Raw genomic sequence first — 17,683 nt, 5'->3', positions numbered from 1 at the left:
GTGTGTGTGTGTGTGTGTGTGTGTTCAGCTCCATTTGTTCAGTGTCGACGGGACGATCCATCATAACACAAACCTGTTGTGTCCTGGTAACATGACAGCAGCTGAAATGACCAGAAAGGTTACTGCTGTGAGAGCTTTACATTTCTTTCATGGTTCTTTATCCTTTTTGTTATTTTTTTAATTTACATTTTCATGTTTTTTTATTTTTCATGTTTTTCATGGTTGTTTATGATGATTGTCTCATCATCAACATGATCTTTTTTACATGTGACATGTTGGTAAGAGCTGATCATTGGCTGTCATCATTGCCTCATTTTTCACTTTTTCTTTTGGGAAATATGAATATCACTGATAAACTCATGGTTTTGCACACTGTCTTTTTCTCATAGTGTTCTATGTGATGTCACAGTGAGCAGTATTCGTCTTCATCGTCTTCATGGTCGACATCATCGATGTTGATGATGTGTAATAATGTAGACGGTGTTTGATTGTCTGAGATGAGAGATCCGTCCATCATGACAGGCTCAGGTCAGTTACAGTTGACCCACACATTATTTTACTTTTTTTTATGTTTTAATGTCCTTTTAGTGTCCACTGTATGAAGTTTTAGTGCAAACAATGCTAACTTTATGTATTTATTTGAAAATAGATGATGGGAAGTTGTTGCCGAGGCACAGCGGAAGAGAATTTCACTCTTTTGAACACCAACACAAGATCAACTAAATTTTGGTACGACAGCCTCTGTAACCATCTTCATATCATAATATTTTACAGTGCAATTACTCAGTTCTGTCGTCCATCACAGCACTGCTCCTTAACACTTAGCCCTCTCTCCTTCATGATTTATTGAATAGGCTGGTCACTGGTATTTCCTGTGTTGCTAGTAATGGCAGGGAAAGCTATTTGTCACGACAAGTTCACCTTTGCTGGAGGAGAGAAAGGATGTCGAGAAATAAATGATTGCCACCTTGATCCCAGCTGGCCACCAATCTTCCCCCTCACCACCTTTTGAAAAGCTGTGGCACCGACAGGTCACTGAAATCCATACATTTCAAATGAAACAGTCATTGTTCCCCCAGATTAATTCGTCTTGCCGGCAGTAATACAGGAAAGCTTGATGTACCTGTCAAAAGTGAGCAGAAAAATAAACGAGAGAGAAAAGAAACACAAGTTTGAAAATTATCTTTGAGTGCAGCAAAGAGCACAAAGTGTGCTGAAGTGCCTGTGGGCCTGATCTCTGCAACCGCTGAGGAAAATTAATCCCCAGTCTGTGTTTACAGCTCTGATACCTGCTGAGGACTTACATGGAATTCAGGTTTGTACTTTCAGACAGTATTTCTGTGATAAAGACGTTTCCCGTCCAACTGTAGCAGCAGTAAATATTATCAACATATGCCAGCAGCTGTCGACAGACTGCAGCTATTAAAAAGTTGCTCAGGTGGCGTCTGTAGTCTGAGCAGCTGACAGAGTGAATCTTTATCCAACACCATCTCCACAACAAACGTCCGCAATGTACATTTGTTCTGCAAACAACAGATATGTTGAAACGTTCTGTTTAGGGTTAGAAAACATTTTGTCTTCAAATACCTACTTCTGTCTCCACGAACACAGCTGGGAAATGTCCCAACGTCTCGTCCAAACTATCCAGTTGTTTCACACTTATAGATGTTGAAACGCCGTCGCAAACAGTGCTGCTCTCCGGCCTGGTGGCTGTCTGGCACAACTGTAAGTCCACCAAGTCAGCACATGATACGTACATTCAACATCTGTAAGCATGAAACTAGTTTAATCATCATATCTGTGGCTGCAGAAATGTATTGGCATCATTTATTCTGGAGACTGGGTTGCTGTGTCAGACTGTATGATATCATTTCCTGTCATATTCTGATTGGTTGGTTGTAGTCCTGAGTCCTTTGGTCTCTTTTCAGAGTTTCACCAACATCTGTCGGCAGACGTGTCTCACAGCGAGATACGATCAGCTTTTCTCAGCTCCAGAAATGTTTTGTGGACTGCGAGACTTCACCTGACGTTCATCAGCATGGAGGGAGGAGATGATGACTGGACTTTATGTTGGCTTGCAGAATATCCAACACAGCAATAAGACAAAGGAAGCTTCAGTTACATGTTATTAAACAGACCTCCAGATGAACATGGATAAAGATGAACAGAAAACATTAACAGCTGAAGATGAGACGGACGAACCTGAGTCGACTCAGTGTTCAGCATGCAAACAGACACCTCTCCCTGTGGCCACGCAACAAAGCTAATTGCTTTTTATTCCAAATATTATACGAGCCAAGACTGCGAGCCGCCTGCAAGCTGTTTACACACACACAGACGCATGCACACACACACACACACACACGCACACACACACCACTGGTACTCAGTCACTCAGTGAGTCGGGGCTTCGATGAGGTTTTTACATGAAGACAGAGAAAATGTTATTACCTTTTCTTTCATCATCTTTTATTCATGCTTATTGATGTGAGTTTTCCTCTGTGGAGAATAAAATGTGCTGTGAATGAATCCTGACTTTATTATTTGTTTCCTAAAAAGAAACTGCTGCTTCTGATCATAAACCTCAGAGCCACACAACGCAGCTGACAGACAGATAAACTGTGTTTTAATTGATTGTACGTTGACAGCTATTTATATGCTAAAAAAAGGAAATACAAGAAAATAAACACTACATTTGAGAAGAAAATGATAAAATACCAATTTGTAAGAATTCCCAACTCGTCAACTCGAACAAAAGTTCTGGCGCTTTGTGATGGCGGCCGACCCGACCTACGATCCCACAGCGTCGGTATTTGACGAGTTGGGAATGAGACTCAAAAATCAACTTTTCTCTTCTCAGTAGGTCTTTAAATTGTCTGTCAATGCAGCAAGTTAATTTTACTTGACAAGAAATCTTGAAATAAGTTCTCCAACACGTTCTCACACTTAAACCACTGAACAGGTCGACTGTGACTCGACCGCTCACATTTACATTCAGGCAACAAAACTACCTGGTCCTGTTCAGAGAAACATTGAGTTTGAGTTAAAAAGGAAACCTTTAGTTACTATGATTCTATGTTGAATGAACCCCCCGCTGACTTTTGTTTCACGGCCGTCTCCACCTGACGATAAACGTTGCGCTGAGCTGCACGCACATTTCGTCTTTTCTCTGATGAGGACGGGCTGGAGGTCGAAACACTTCGGACTCTGGAAACTGAGAAGGACATTTTGTTTATTCACTCTTTTACTATTTTCTGAAATTTTATACAGGAAATGTAAAATATTCTGATCGATCCAGAAAACAAATGTTAATTTTCACCCTGATTGACTTTACTTGGATGAAACATGTCAGACGTGAAGTTTGGATTATTTTTAAATATAAAAAACAGATGAATGAATAATTGTCTCAGTGTGTGCTGTTGTTGGTTTTGCTGAGATTGTTTGACACTTTAAAGCTCCTGTTGTAAACTCGGCAGCCGACCCGACCTACGACTCAAATCCACTATTTCACCACCAGGAGCTTTAAATGAAATATGTCTGGATGTTATTAAATGTGTCTGGAGGCTGGCGCTCACTCACCTGTCCTGATTCTTTGCCACAGTCTCAATTATTGACATTTTAATCTTCGTTGTGATGTTTTCATCGTTCTTGTGTCGTCTTCTGCAGCTCAGGAATAAAGTTTGTTATCATTTTGTTAGAAAATCACAAACCAGGATCTCAAAGCTAACACGACTAAAATGGAAATGAAATGGCAGCAAACCTTTACAAGATGACTGATAACCAGTAGAAATAATTGAAGTTGTTCTCGTCTCCTGCAGGAACACAGAGGCTCGTCTGGACTTTCACATGTTTTGTTCACACACTTTTCTCCCGTCTGATCGTCAATTTGTCTGCTGCGATCGCTACAACAAATCAATTTAGAGCGGCTTCACACCGACAGCTGACGATGACCATGAATGACAATGAAGGATTATGGTGACACACACACACACACACACACACACACACACACACCTGAACAGGCAGGAGGTTTGTAGAACCTTGATGTGATGTCTGCAGGAGAACAGGAGGAACCAGGATGGAGTGTGTGTTCTGTGAACAGCTGACGTTATTGGTGCTAATGTTTATATCTTTATTTTGTCATCTCACATAACACAGTAAACATAAACACACACAGACGATGTAAACGATATAACCTGATTGTTTTCCAGCTGCGTTCTCGCTGCACATGCTCACCGTCATAACGTAAACACGTAGTGACGTCATGTCTCCATGTAGCAAAGATGGCGGCTCTAAGGTGACCTGGCCTCCTGCAGAGTTTGTTTTATCACATTTAATATGCAGCCTGCTCACCACGATAAATCAATAATCCACATTTATAGACAGAAAATGGTTTGAACAAACAGATATCACCATGAAACTTCCCGAGCTGCTTACTTACATTAAGATAATTATTTTTTGTATCACAGGATTTCAAATATTTCATGTTAAAATATGTAAATGAGGCAAACTAATTACACATGAACTAATTTGCATTAACAGAAATCTGAACGTTTTCTTTCCACTTTGTTTCCACCTGTCGGCTCTCTCAACTTGTTTCTGTCATTTTGTGTCTTGAAACAACACAAAGCTGCTCTCAGTGTTAAATATTCAGGCTCTCACATGAGCAGCAGCTCCTGTGAGAACAATCAGTCAAATTTAATGTGAAGCCTTTAATTTGGAAACCATCCTCAGCTCAACATTTGTTCGGCTGTTTGATTAGAATCCAACGATCCTCATCTGATCAGGAACAAATATTTAGACTGTTCAACTGCTGATGACGACGAAGAAGCACGAGAGAATCCAGACTGTATCAGCAGCGATGGGATGAGAAAAATGACTCGCCGTCATTCGTTCGTCTGTTTGTTAATGAGGTCAGAAGACCTGCAGCGACTTCACACAGAGAGAAACATGCAGAGATTCAGGAAAACAATCGGTTGGATTAGAGACAGCAAATCAGGAGACAGCCCTCAACAAACTATTCTAACTCTGACTTTACAACTTGTACAATGATCAGCTAAGTGTGTATAACTCACTGCAGAACAACCTGTGGTCTTTTTGTGGAGGGAGCCGGGGAGTACAAGCTCCTGACCGGATGTCCAAACTCTTCTTCTTCTGACATCAAACCTCCATCTTCTGTTGAATGTGGCAGGAACAGTGTTTGATCCACTCATCCAGTGAGCAGCTGCAGTAATCAGGAGGGCAGCTTCCTTATTAATGTTTGTGAAAGTGCCACAACAGAAGCATTGATTTGTTCCTTCAGAGAAACACCCGCAGCTTTAACTCTTTCTCTGAAGTCTCATGTTGACTCGATGATCACGACTCAGTTCTGCTCGATGTTTCCTTCAGTGGAAGAAAAGTCTTTTCACTCCAAGCACGAAGCTTTGTTTGGATAATTTGCACATAAACTTCAGAGAGAAATTGATTTCATGGTGTGTAATGAGGCAGAACAGCGAGAGCAGAACAGCGAGACAGAAGACTGGAGATTCATGTTATTGTTCTGTGGATCTGTGTCGAAGAGAGCGACTAATAAATACTTTCCATACAGCATACAGACGTATGTCTGTGTGATCGAGCACCGAGCAGAGTCCTGATACAAAGAAGGAGGACGAGGAGACTGAATGAATTTAGACTTTAAGCTACAACTGCTACCATTTCTACAAAAACACAACACAAACAACGCAACAAAACCTCTTAATCTGGTTTCAAGTGTGGACGTTGTAATGCCGAGGGGCGGCACAGTTGGTGAAGTAAAGAGTGAAGCGACGAAACAGCCGAAGTGACCTGATAATCGTGTTTGTGGTCGAACACAGAAGGCCAACGAGGACGTGGCAGAAGAGGACGCTAGCGGAGAACATGAGCTTGAAGGTGCAACACTGGCTGCTGCTTTTTGTCCTGACTGACTCTGTGTCCTGACTGTCTCTGAGTCCTGACTGTCTCTGACTCTGAGTCCTGACTGTCTCTGAGTCCTGACTGACTCTGTGTCCTGACTGTCTCTGAGTCCTGACTGTCTCTGAGTCCTGACTGTCTCTGACTCTGAGTCCTGACTGTCTCTGACTCTGTGTCCTGACTGTCTCTGACTCTGAGTCCTGACTGTCTCTGAGTCCTGACTGTCTCTGAGTCCTGACTGTCTCTGACTCTGAGTCCTGACTGTCTCTGACTCTGTGTCCTGACTGTCTCTGAGTCCTGACTGTCTCTGACTCTGTGTCCTGACTGTCTCTGAGTCCTGACTGTCTCTGACTCTGTGTCCTGACTGTCTCTGTGTCCTGACTGTCTCTGACTCTGTGTCCTGACTGTCTCTGAGTCCTGACTGTCTCTGACTCTGTGTCCTGACTGTCTCTGTGTCCTGACTGTCTCTGACTCTGTGTCCTGACTGTCTCTGAGTCCTGACTGTCTCTGTGTCCTGACTGTCTCTGACTCTGTGTCCTCACTGTCTCTGAGTCCTGACTGTCTCTGTGTCCTGACTGTCTCTGACTCTGTGTCCTGACTGTCTCTGAGTCCTGACTGTCTCTGACTCTGAGTCCTGACTGTCTCTGAGTCCTGACTGTCTCTGAGTCCTGACTGTCTCTGACTCTGAGTCCTGACTGTCTCTGAGTCCTGACTGTCTCTGTCTCTGTGTCCTGACTGTCTCTGAGTCCTGACTGTCTCTGAGTCCTGACTGTCTCTGACTCTAAGTCCTGACTGTCTCTGAGTCCTGACTGTCTCTGAGTCCTGACTGTCTCTGACTCTGAGTCCTGACTGTCTCTGAGTCCTGACTGTCTCTGAGTCCTGACTGTCTCTGACTCTGAGTCCTGACTGTCTCTGAGTCCTGACTGTCTCTGAGTCCTGACTGTCTCTGACTCTGTGTCCTGACTGTCTCTGAGTCCTGACTGTCTCTGACTCTGAGTCCTGACATCTCTGTCTTTGAGTCCAGGCTGTCTTCTGTCACTCAACACTCAGGACTTGAGTCGTTTTATTGGTCTGCTGATGATTTAGGCAGAGCTGAGACCAGCCAGCCTCCTCCAGCACGCTGCCAGATGCCGCTGAAGGTTGACTGGGTCTTGGTATTTTCCACGAGGCCTCCTGAGGTGTGACAGTAGCATTTTCAGAGGCATCAAACTGTGCTGCTGACATTCAGGAAACACAGCCTGCAGCAGTCCTGACGAACCGTCCTGTCAAAGGAAGGACATCACAGCTGCTGCTACACAGAGAAAACCCTCCACTTCATGTCCTTTTATTTCAATATGTGTAAAAAATAAAATAAAAACAGGCAGCATCGTCATGGATCAGCTGTTTGTCTTCACTCTGTTAGTTTCTCTTCAGTCCTGTGAAGATGAAGCTGAACTTCAGTCAGAAGCTGGAACATATTTCCAGTGTTTGTGTTGATCCAACAGTCCTGCATCAAATCTTCACTTCAACAGGGTCAAACTAGTCCAACTACAGTGAATCTGCTGTCAATTCTAATCTTCTGTTTTCTGGCCGTCAACATGCAAAACAACAGAATTTACAAGGAAATGTTAAAATCTCTGCAGCGCTTCATCGGTCACATGACACAAGCTGGTTCCCCACTGAAACTTTCTAATATTTGAAGGTAAGTTTCACTGAAGCTTCAAAGTCGCAAAACTGGTCTTCAGGACAGCCCGACACCATCGAACTCAATCTGAAATGATCCGTCAGCTCACAGACTGCAGTGTTGGTCAAGTTTTAACACATTACTCACCTGAAATACAGGACGGAGCTGTTGACACGAGCAGACGTGGCTTCACTCTGCCGACTCTGCACAGAGCTGCAGAACAACTTTATCTTCATTATAACAGCAGGTTGCTGAAATAAAAGGAAACAGTTTTATCAGAAATGAAGTAATGAATAAATACATTCAGGCTGTCTGTGGGTCAGAGGCACTTCACTTTTACAGCATTTTCAAATCAGAGGATCGTTTCTGTAACCGGAGACACAAGACTCGTTCAAGGAGAAGTCGGAGTTGTTGCAGGAAGACAACGATGGAAACAGTTTGGAGTCTACCTCAATGAAATAGGATCTTCCATATCTTCCATAGGATCGTCCAACCAAGAGGACACTTTTGTTTGACCGACCAACAGTGAACCACATTATAACGAGGCTCAGACGCTTCTGAACGTCGTGACGGAGCCGTGATGTCAGAGTCGTCCACCTTCACTGATCACTGCTGTGGATCAACAGAGTTTATCACCTACAGACGCACTTGCAGGAAGAAACTGCAGGAAAATCAAACCTCATCAGGAGATAAATTATCAGAAGAAAAGGAGGGCGGGCAGAGACTGAAAGAGAAGAAGAAGAAGAGACTCGTCTTCTTTTTCTTCTGTTGGCCTGAGACAAAATCACTTTCATGCTCCAGATGGATGTTTGGGTCGATGAGGTCTGCTGAGCCTCACAGCGGGTCCTGAACAAGAATCCTCCATAATAGGCACCAAAGGGAGAAGCAGCACCATCACACACACACACACAGACACACACACACACACACACTCACAGACGTTGGCACCAATCAGCAGCACCCACAGACAGATTGTTATCAGGTCCTCCTGGATTGATTTCTCTCGCAGAGGTATTTACGGCCAGAGAAGAAATACAGTTATTGTCCGCAGGGCAGCGGGCGTATTTATCTCCTTTAACTGGCCCGCGGTTCTTTTTAACTGCTTCAGCGCCGGGTCGGCTCATCACAGACGTCAGAGAGGCGACAGCAGAGTCCACGGAGGGGCCGGGCTTTATAGAGAGAGCTAATGATCCGTGTGTGGACGGCAGGAGGCTGAAGTCAGTCAGTGTGACGAGCGAGTCGCCTGCAGGAAGGTTCACACTGAGGAGAGGAGATCAGGCCCGTCAGTGCTGTAATGGCTGCAGCGCATTTATCTTGTTATGTGACTGTTTTCACCACTGGATGAATAAATACAGACACACGATCTTGATACCGATATTAATGTTTGAATTATTTTTACATGAACAGTTTGGTACAGAAGCCTGAGGGGCCGAGACAAAATTATTTTTCTTGTGATCCATTTTCTAAATCTGAACTACATTATGTTTATGACTTAAAGTTTGGTGGGAGAAAAAACATTTTGCAGAATAATCTTTAGTTTGAGTTGAATCATTTAAAATATTTTAATTTAAAGTTTGGTTTAATTAAGTTCCTTCATTTTTTTTTCCATCTGTGAAAAAAAAGTAATGTGAATTTTTCTTTTTTTCTTTCTTTTTTTCATGTGGAGTTTAAAAAAAAAAAGTTTTATTTCAAGAGGAAAAATGTTTTTGCCGTCAGGCGGCCATTTTCTTTGGGACTACATTCCTTCAACCAAACAGCGTCTGTATTCCTACACACGCCTCTTCTCCACAGATTAATAGTTTTATCTCCATTCATTTATTATCTGTGATTGAATCCAATCTTTAGCATTAGACTTTAATCAGTTCTCATTACGCCTCATATTAATCACAGTTCAATTAGAAATCAGTTCACTGAAAAACACAAATGTAACAAATGTAAGTGCAGCTCAGCACCGACGTGCGGTCCGGTCCAGATGATGAAGTCAGAGGATGAGAGTTGAGCTGAAGGAGGCTGAGGAGGGTTTCAGTGTCCTTCATGTCAGAGAGGCAACGAAACACAACGAGCCGCTCTGCTGCTGTTTTTCTGCAGCTGATCGATGAGCTGCTGCCTCACAGCTGATCCAAGACACAGATACCACGTCTGCACAACGACACACACACACACACACACACACATACACAGACAAAGACACACAAATACTGAAGCACATGCCAAATAAGGAAACACACACACACATCTCTGTCCCTGAGGATGATCCGGTTAATCAAGACTGTTATCATGTTTAAGTTCACTTTTTCCCTGTGTGTGTGTGTGTGTGTGTGTGTGTGTGTGTGTGTGTGTGTGTGTGTGTCTGTGTGTGTGTGTGTGTGTGTGTGTGTGTGTCTGTCTGTGTGTGTGTGTGTCTGTGTGTGTGTGTGTGTGTGTGTGTGTGTGTCTGTGTGTGTGTGTGTATGTGTGTATATGTGTGTGTGTGTGTCTGTGTGTGTGTGTGTGTGTGTGTGTGTGTGTGTGTGTGTGTGTGTGTCTGTGTGTGTGTGTGTGTGTCTTCTTGCAGCGATCAAACAACAGGAACAGGAGATTGACCCACGTTTGCATCTGCAAAATAAAAAAGAAATTTATAAAGAAATGAAAAAATGAAAACACAAAAACTATAACATTTATAGAAGTAAATATGTAAATGAGCCCCATTAGTGTGTTAGATTCAGAGTGTGGTGGTGCTGAGACGTCCCAGCATGTTTTAATCCTGCAGAGGGCAGTAATGTGCATCTAAACTGCCAAAAACCACAGAAGAAGAAGAAGAAGAAGCTGGAGACTTGTTTTAAAACAGAAAACCAACCAAAAAACATCAGATGTCTCCATACAGCTCATCTGCTGTGATCACAGGCTGCAGATTTGATCTGTAAAGACGTTATTTACACCCTCTGCACGTCCTAGTGCAGAAAAAAGTAGAACATTTCCATCCACAGGTAGTAGAGCAGAAGTATAAAGTAGTAGAAATAAAAATGAAGTACTGGAAAAAGTACAGTACTTCAGTAAATGTACTCAGTTATCAGCTGTGACTCTGAAAGCATCAAAGCAGCAGTGAAAATGAAAAGTCCAGGCTGGACGAGGAGGAATAAAGGAAGAGATAAAACAGGACGGTGTGATTATAATTAATAATTAATAATAATTACCTTCAGTCTCACAGTGAAGCTGAGGTCAGCAGAGAGACGCAGACAGGTTCTGATTCATGATCAACACAAACGCTCTTAGTTCAGATTTTTAACTTTTTCAAAGTGACAGAGGGATCTGTGACGTGGAGTTCGTTTAGTTCACTTCAGTTCACTTCAGTTTAGTGTAGTTGTTTTAAATCAAGTCTCCAGCTGCTTCAGTTGTTCAGCAAAATGCTGCAACTGTCTTTTACTGTGAAGCTCCAGAAATGTTTTTGAGGGAGGAGATGATGACTGAGTTTCACTTTTTTGGGTGAACTGTTCCTTTAATTCCTCACCTGTGTGTCCATCAGGTGTTTGGCTGCAGAGTTTTGTCCTGCTGATGAAACTCTGTCAGCGTCTCTGCAGCCATGAATCACACAGCTCAGCCTTGGATATGGCAGCATCATAATTGCATCGTGTGTGTGTGTGTGTGTGTGTGTGTGTGTGCGCGCGCGCCTCAACATATAATATACGAGTGTGTGTTTGTTCTGTAGCAGCCACCTACAGGCTATGATTAACCTCTCACTCTGATGAAGGAGCACTCAACACAACACTCACACTGTGTGTGTGTGTGTGTGTGTGTGTGTGTGTGTGTGTGTGTGTGTGTGTGGTTGCATGTATCATGCACTCTAATGTTCTAGCTTTTTCTTTTTGAACCTCGCTCTTGTTACTGGCGCTGCTGTGTGTGTTTGTGTTTGTCGTCGAACAACGTCAGACGTCTTCTTTGTGTTTCGGTGCTTCTGACATTCTACATTTGATACGTTTTTATAGAACGACTTTGACGGACCGTCTACGACCCAGTGAAGAAGGTTTATTTTGATCTGTGTGTTTCAGCAGCTGATGATTTAATCCTTAAGTTCTGTGATCATCCGTCAGTTTGTGACGTTAAATGTGTATCATAAAGGGTGACTCTGTGGGTTTTATAGGTGTTCTGGGAGTTTTAAAGATGGCAGTGTTTTCTTAGACTTTGTTTTAGGACCCAAAGACAAAAATCACATTTCAATAAATCAGAAAAACTACGATCAGCTGTGGTCGCTCTTCAGTTTTTCTTAGACCCATCACGGGTCAGAAAGGTTTTTGTGATCACGACTGAAAAAAATCTTTTTCACAAAACTTTTCTCGTGAGCGTTTTCATAAACCTCATATTTGTATTTGTATTCCATAAACCCCTTTCGGTTATAAAAATATCAGCCAACACAAAATCAATATTTCCCTGTTGAGCGCTGTGCCATCATCACATTACCTGTTCTGGAGCGCAGCGGAGAGGGCCGGACTCTTTGGCCTGATCCAGTAATCATAATCAATGGTAGAAATCCAAGATTAAATCAAAAAGCATTAAAGAATAAATAGCCTACTATGCATGTTTCACCAAATGCGATTTTAGATTTCATGTAGTTTGAGTGTGAAATCGCTGCAGTGGACACGACTAAACTGTCAGGCGCACAGAGCGCACTGGAGACAGTGCAGTCTCCACACACACACTCCAGTCAGCTCATCTGGATCATCGTCACCACGTATGATTTATGAAAACCTGTAAATAAAGTCAGTGGCAGCTCTCACAGAATCGTTGCACTCCATATCCTCATTGTGAGTCCTGATCATGATGCAGGCTGAGTTCACCGTAACTACACAATGAATAAATAGTGTTCACCTATCAAACTTCCATTTTCAAACGATATCCCAGGCTGAGGGACGCCACTGAATGTCGTGCATAATTTGGGCACGTGAAGCAGTCAGTGTGAACGTACACACCAGAAAGTTTCTTGTGTGCACCAGAAACAAGTTCCCCCCTCCCCCCCCCCCCATGTTCCTTTAGGGGCTCCATAGTTCGCCGTTATTATAGTGAAACCAAAATGTTCAGGTTTTCAATTCTTTTTATGTATAGAAAAGATTTTTTTCCCTGAATTATTTTTTAACCAAAATTTTCAGGAAATGAAATTCCTCATGTGTTAAACCAAACTTTTCACTGGATTTTTTTTCTTTTTTTTCTTTTGAAATCGAAATTTTCAGTAAACTTCCTTCCAGGATTTTTCACATGTTCGAAAACCAAAATTTTCAGATAATTGTTTTTCCTCGTCTTTTCAGAATTTGTTTTCTTTTGATCTGAAACTTTTTTTTTAACCAAAATTTTTCAGAATTTATCTTCAAAACTGACATTTTCAGGACATTTTTAAGCGAATTATCAGGAAACTTTTTCCAGGATTTTTTTTTGATTGAAAGAAATCAGGAAACTTTTAAAGCAAAAATTTTCAGGAAATGTTTCATGTTTTTCTGTCATGTGGGAAGTTTTCAGGAAAATGTCAGGAAATGATTTTGGTAGAGCTGGTCTACACATACATCGGTGAAATCTTTTCTTTTTTTCTAAACCAAAATTTTGCTGGATTTTTTAGAACCGATATTTTCTGAAAATTTTCAGGAAACTTTCGGGAAATTTTCCAGAAATCACTGGTATACAATAAAAAATTCAGCAATTGGAATCAACAGTAGATTTATTTCATCATATTGACTCTGTCTGTTCTTGAATAACTGTCAGCAAACTTGGTAGAGAATGGCTACATAAAACATCTGTGAAATGAAAATTTCAGGATTTTTTTCTTGACCTGTACATATTGGAAAAATTCAGGAAACTTTCTGGGAATTTTCCGGGAGTTTCCTGGAAACTTTCTGGGAATTTTCTGGATTTCTTTAAAAGTGTGAAATGTGTGTTCTCAAAAAAATTTCAGATTTTTTATACAAAATTTTCGGGAAACTGTCAGGAAACTTATTTTTTTGGTAGAGCTGGTCCACACATTAGAGGCTGACATTTGTTTGGGAATCCCATGGGTCACGGGATTAATAGTACAGGATAAAAAAGTTAACAGGAGCAGACAGGAGCTGGAACCAACCAATAGGACAACAACAACAAAAAAACATAGGACAGGCGTGCCGCCACTTTGTAGTTTTCTTTCCATAAGCCTACACTGTTACACAAGTCAAAAGAACTACACGGCCCAGAAGCAAACGGTGCTTCCGGCCGCCGCTTTCCACCAGAAAGTTGTGTTGGAGAGGAGGAGAGGGAGGAGGATAGTGGCGATGCGGAGTCATGGGGCCGCCAGTTGGTGCTACAATGAGTGACGCTCCCAGTCTCTTCTCGACTTCTGGCAGGAGCGGTCAGGTGGGATAGTGCCAGTTGCCAAGAGGCTGCTGGCAATCCCAGCAACAAGTACTCCTTCTGAGCGTAGTTTCAGTGTTGCTGGGAGACTGATTGAGGAGAGGCGTTCCACCCTCAATCCAGAAAATGTTGATGCACTTTTGTTCTTACATAGCAACATATAAGGTTCCTGGACTCAACGTGTTAGATGATTCTGATAGTTAGCCCTTATTAGTTTCTGGGCAGTGTTTTCTTGCAAATGTGTTCAAATGTGTGATATGGCAGTTGTATTTTTATTTAGTATGTGAATTGTGAACTGCTCAATAAATTAGTAAAATGCAAGGTAGGCATGGTGTGACCCATGTATTGTTTTCTTGTTTGTTTGTTGTTTTTTTACTGTTTTAACTGACCTCCAAAAGAGCTAGAAACAGGGACTTAACAAGTGGTCCCCCATAGAAAAACTATAGGGACCACAGGCCATGTATTATTTATGTTTTGTGCCCTTTAGTGAAGGTTTTTTGTTTGGATTAAGGCAATAAATGCCTCCCTATATTACCACAGATGAACTGTTCCTGTTGCCATATCTTTTGAAATAACACTGCAGAAAGTAATCTAAAAAGAATGGGGAGAAGATCAAATAAAAAAAAAAATCTGGGGAAATTACAAAATTTTTCCGGATTTCTTCTCATGTGTGAAACAAAGAAAACTGTCAGCAAACTTGGTAGAGCAGGTCTACAGAAAACATCTGTGAAAAAGAAATATCAGGATTTTGTCCTTCACATGTACATGTCTGAAAAATTTCCACAAATTTACCGGAAAGTTCCCAGCAAATTTCCGGGAAAAATACCGGAAACTTTCCGGGAAAAATACCAGAAACTTTCTGGAAACTTTTGGGAAATTTATCGGGAATTTTGCGGAAAGTTTCCGGAAAGTTTCCAGATTGCTTCACGTGTGAAAACTTTGTTGTCAGATTTTTTCACAAAATTTCTGGGAAACTGCCAGGAAACTTATTTTTTGGTAAAGCTGGTCCACACATACATCTGTGAAATAAAAAACAAAAAATTGGATTATTTTCTTTCACGGTCCAAATTGTCAGAAAATGTATTTCATCCTATTGACTCTGTTCCTGAGTTCATTCTGGTGCTTGTTTATGTCCCACAAACACCATCCATAATACCCAATAGACACAGAGTGCAGCTGAGGCTGGTGTGATGTCATCAGGTCTGATGGTATTCAGTCAGAAGTGTCAGGCACATTAACGTGTGGAGGCTGATGTTAGCATTTTGCTGGAGGGAATGTTGTCTCTACATATAAAAAGTGTAAACAGGAAGTGAGACTCACAGACTGATGTTGTTAACATGAAACTTTGTTGATGGGTGCTACATGATTCAAGCTGAAGTGTGAAGACCAAGTTGGAGGATCGACAAGTGTGGTGGTCCAGTTGGGTGGAAAAAATCTGGGAAAATTACAACATTTTCTGGATTTCTTCTCATGTGAAACAAGGGAAACTGTCAGCAAACTTGGTAGAGCAGGTCTACAGAAAACATTTGTGAAATAAAAAATATCAGGATTTTGTCCTTCACATGTACATTTATGTAAAATTCTGTGAATTTTCCGTGAAATTCCCGGAAACTTTCCGGATTGCTTCACGTGTGTGAAAACTTTGTTACCAGAATTTTTTAACAACATTTTCAGGAAACTGTCAGGAAACTTTTACTTTTGTGTAAAGCTGGTCCACATATACATCTGTGAAATAAAAACCAAAAAATCAGATTATTTTCCTTCACAGGTCCAAGTGGTCAGAAAATGTATTTCATCATATTGACTCTGTTCTTGAGTTCATTCTGGTGCTTGTTTATGTCCCTCAAACACCATCCACAACACCCAATAGACAGAGTGCAGCTGAGGCTGGTGTGATGTCATCAGTTCTGATGGTATTCGGTCATAAACTAAAGTGTCAGACATATTAACATGTGGAGGCTGATGTTAGCATTTTGCTGGAGGGAATGTTGTCTTTACATATAAAAAGTGTAAACAGGAAGTGAGACTCTCAGACTGACGGCTGTTGTTAAAATGAAACTTTATTGATGAGTGCTACATGGTTCAAGCTGAAGGATCGACGGGTGTGGTGGTCCAGTTGGGTGGAAAAAATCTGGGGAAATTACAAAATTTTTCCGGATTTCTTCTCATGTGTGAAACAAAGAAAACTGTCAGCAAACTTGGTAGAGCAGGTCTACAAAAAACATCTGTGAAAAAGAAATATCAGGATTTTGTCCTTCACATGTACATGTCTGAAAAATTTCCACAAATTTACCGGAAAGTTCCCAGCAAATTTCCGGGAAAAATACCGGAAACTTTCCGGGAAAAATACCAGAAACTTTCTGGAAACTTTCGGGAAATTTATCGGGAATTTTGCGGAAAGTTTCCAGAAAGTTTCCAGATTGCTTCACGTGTGAAAACTTTGTTGTCAGATTTTTTCACAAAATTTCTGGGAAACTGCCAGGAAACTTATTTTTTGGTAAAGCTGGTCCACACATACATCTGTGAAATAAAAAACAAAAAATTGGATTATTTTCTTTCACGGTCCAAATTGTCAGAAAATGTATTTCATCCTATTGACTCTGTTCCTGAGTTCATTCTGGTGCTTGTTTATGTCCCACACACACCATCCATAATACCCAATAGACACACAGTGCAGCTGAGGCTGGTGTGATGTCATCAGGTCTGATGGTATTCAGTCAGAAGTGTCAGGCACATTAACGTGTGGAGGCTGATGTTAGCATTTTGCTGGAGGGAATGTTGTCTCTACATATAAAAAGTGTAAACAGGAAGTGAGACTCACAGACTGATGTTGTTAAAATGAAACTTTATTGATGAGTGCTACATGGTTCAAGCTGAAGGACCGATGGGTGTGGTGGTCCAGTTGGGTGGAAAAAATCTGGGAAAATTATTTAAAAAATTCCGGATTTCCTCTCATGTGTGAAACAAAGGAAACTGTCAGCAAACTTGGTAGAGCAGGTCTACAGAAAACATCTGTGAAATAAAAAATATCAGGAATTTGTCCTTCACATGTACATTTATGAAAAATTCTGTGAATTTTCCGTGAAATTCCCGGAAACTTTCCGGATTGCTTCACGTGTGTGAAAACTTTGTTACCAGAATTTTTTAACAACATTTTCAGGAAACTGTCAGGAAACTTTTACTTTTGTGTAAAGCTGGTCCACATATACATCTGTGAAATAAAAACCAAAAAATCAGATTATTTTCCTTCACAGGTCCAAATGGTCAGAAAATGTATTTCATCATATTGACTCTGTTCCTGAGTTCATCCTGGTGCTTGTCTATGTCCCACAAACACCATCCACAACACCCAATAGACACAGAGTGCAGCTGAGGCTGGTGTGATGTCATCAGTTCTGATGGTATTCGGTCAGAAGTGTCAGACATATTAACATGTGGAGGCTGATGTTAGCATTTTGCTGGAGGGAATGTTGTCTCTACATATAAAAAGTGTAAACAGGAAGTGAGACTCTCAGACTGACGGCTGTTGTTAAAATGAAACTTTATTGATGAGTGCTACATGGTTCAAGCTGAAGGATCGACGTTGGGTGGAAAAAATCTGGGAAAATTACAATTTTTTTCTGGATTTCTTCTCATGTGTGAAACAAAGGAAACTGTCAGCAAACTTGGTAGAGTAGGTCTACAGAAAACATCTGTGAAATCTCTGAAAAATTCCCGGAAAGTTTCCGGGAAAAATAAGGAAACTTTCCG

Source organism: Pagrus major, chromosome 6 (genome assembly GCF_040436345.1).
Source record: "Pagrus major chromosome 6, Pma_NU_1.0".
NCBI lineage: Eukaryota > Metazoa > Chordata > Actinopteri > Spariformes > Sparidae > Pagrus > Pagrus major.
This window is presented reverse-complemented; position numbering follows the sequence as displayed.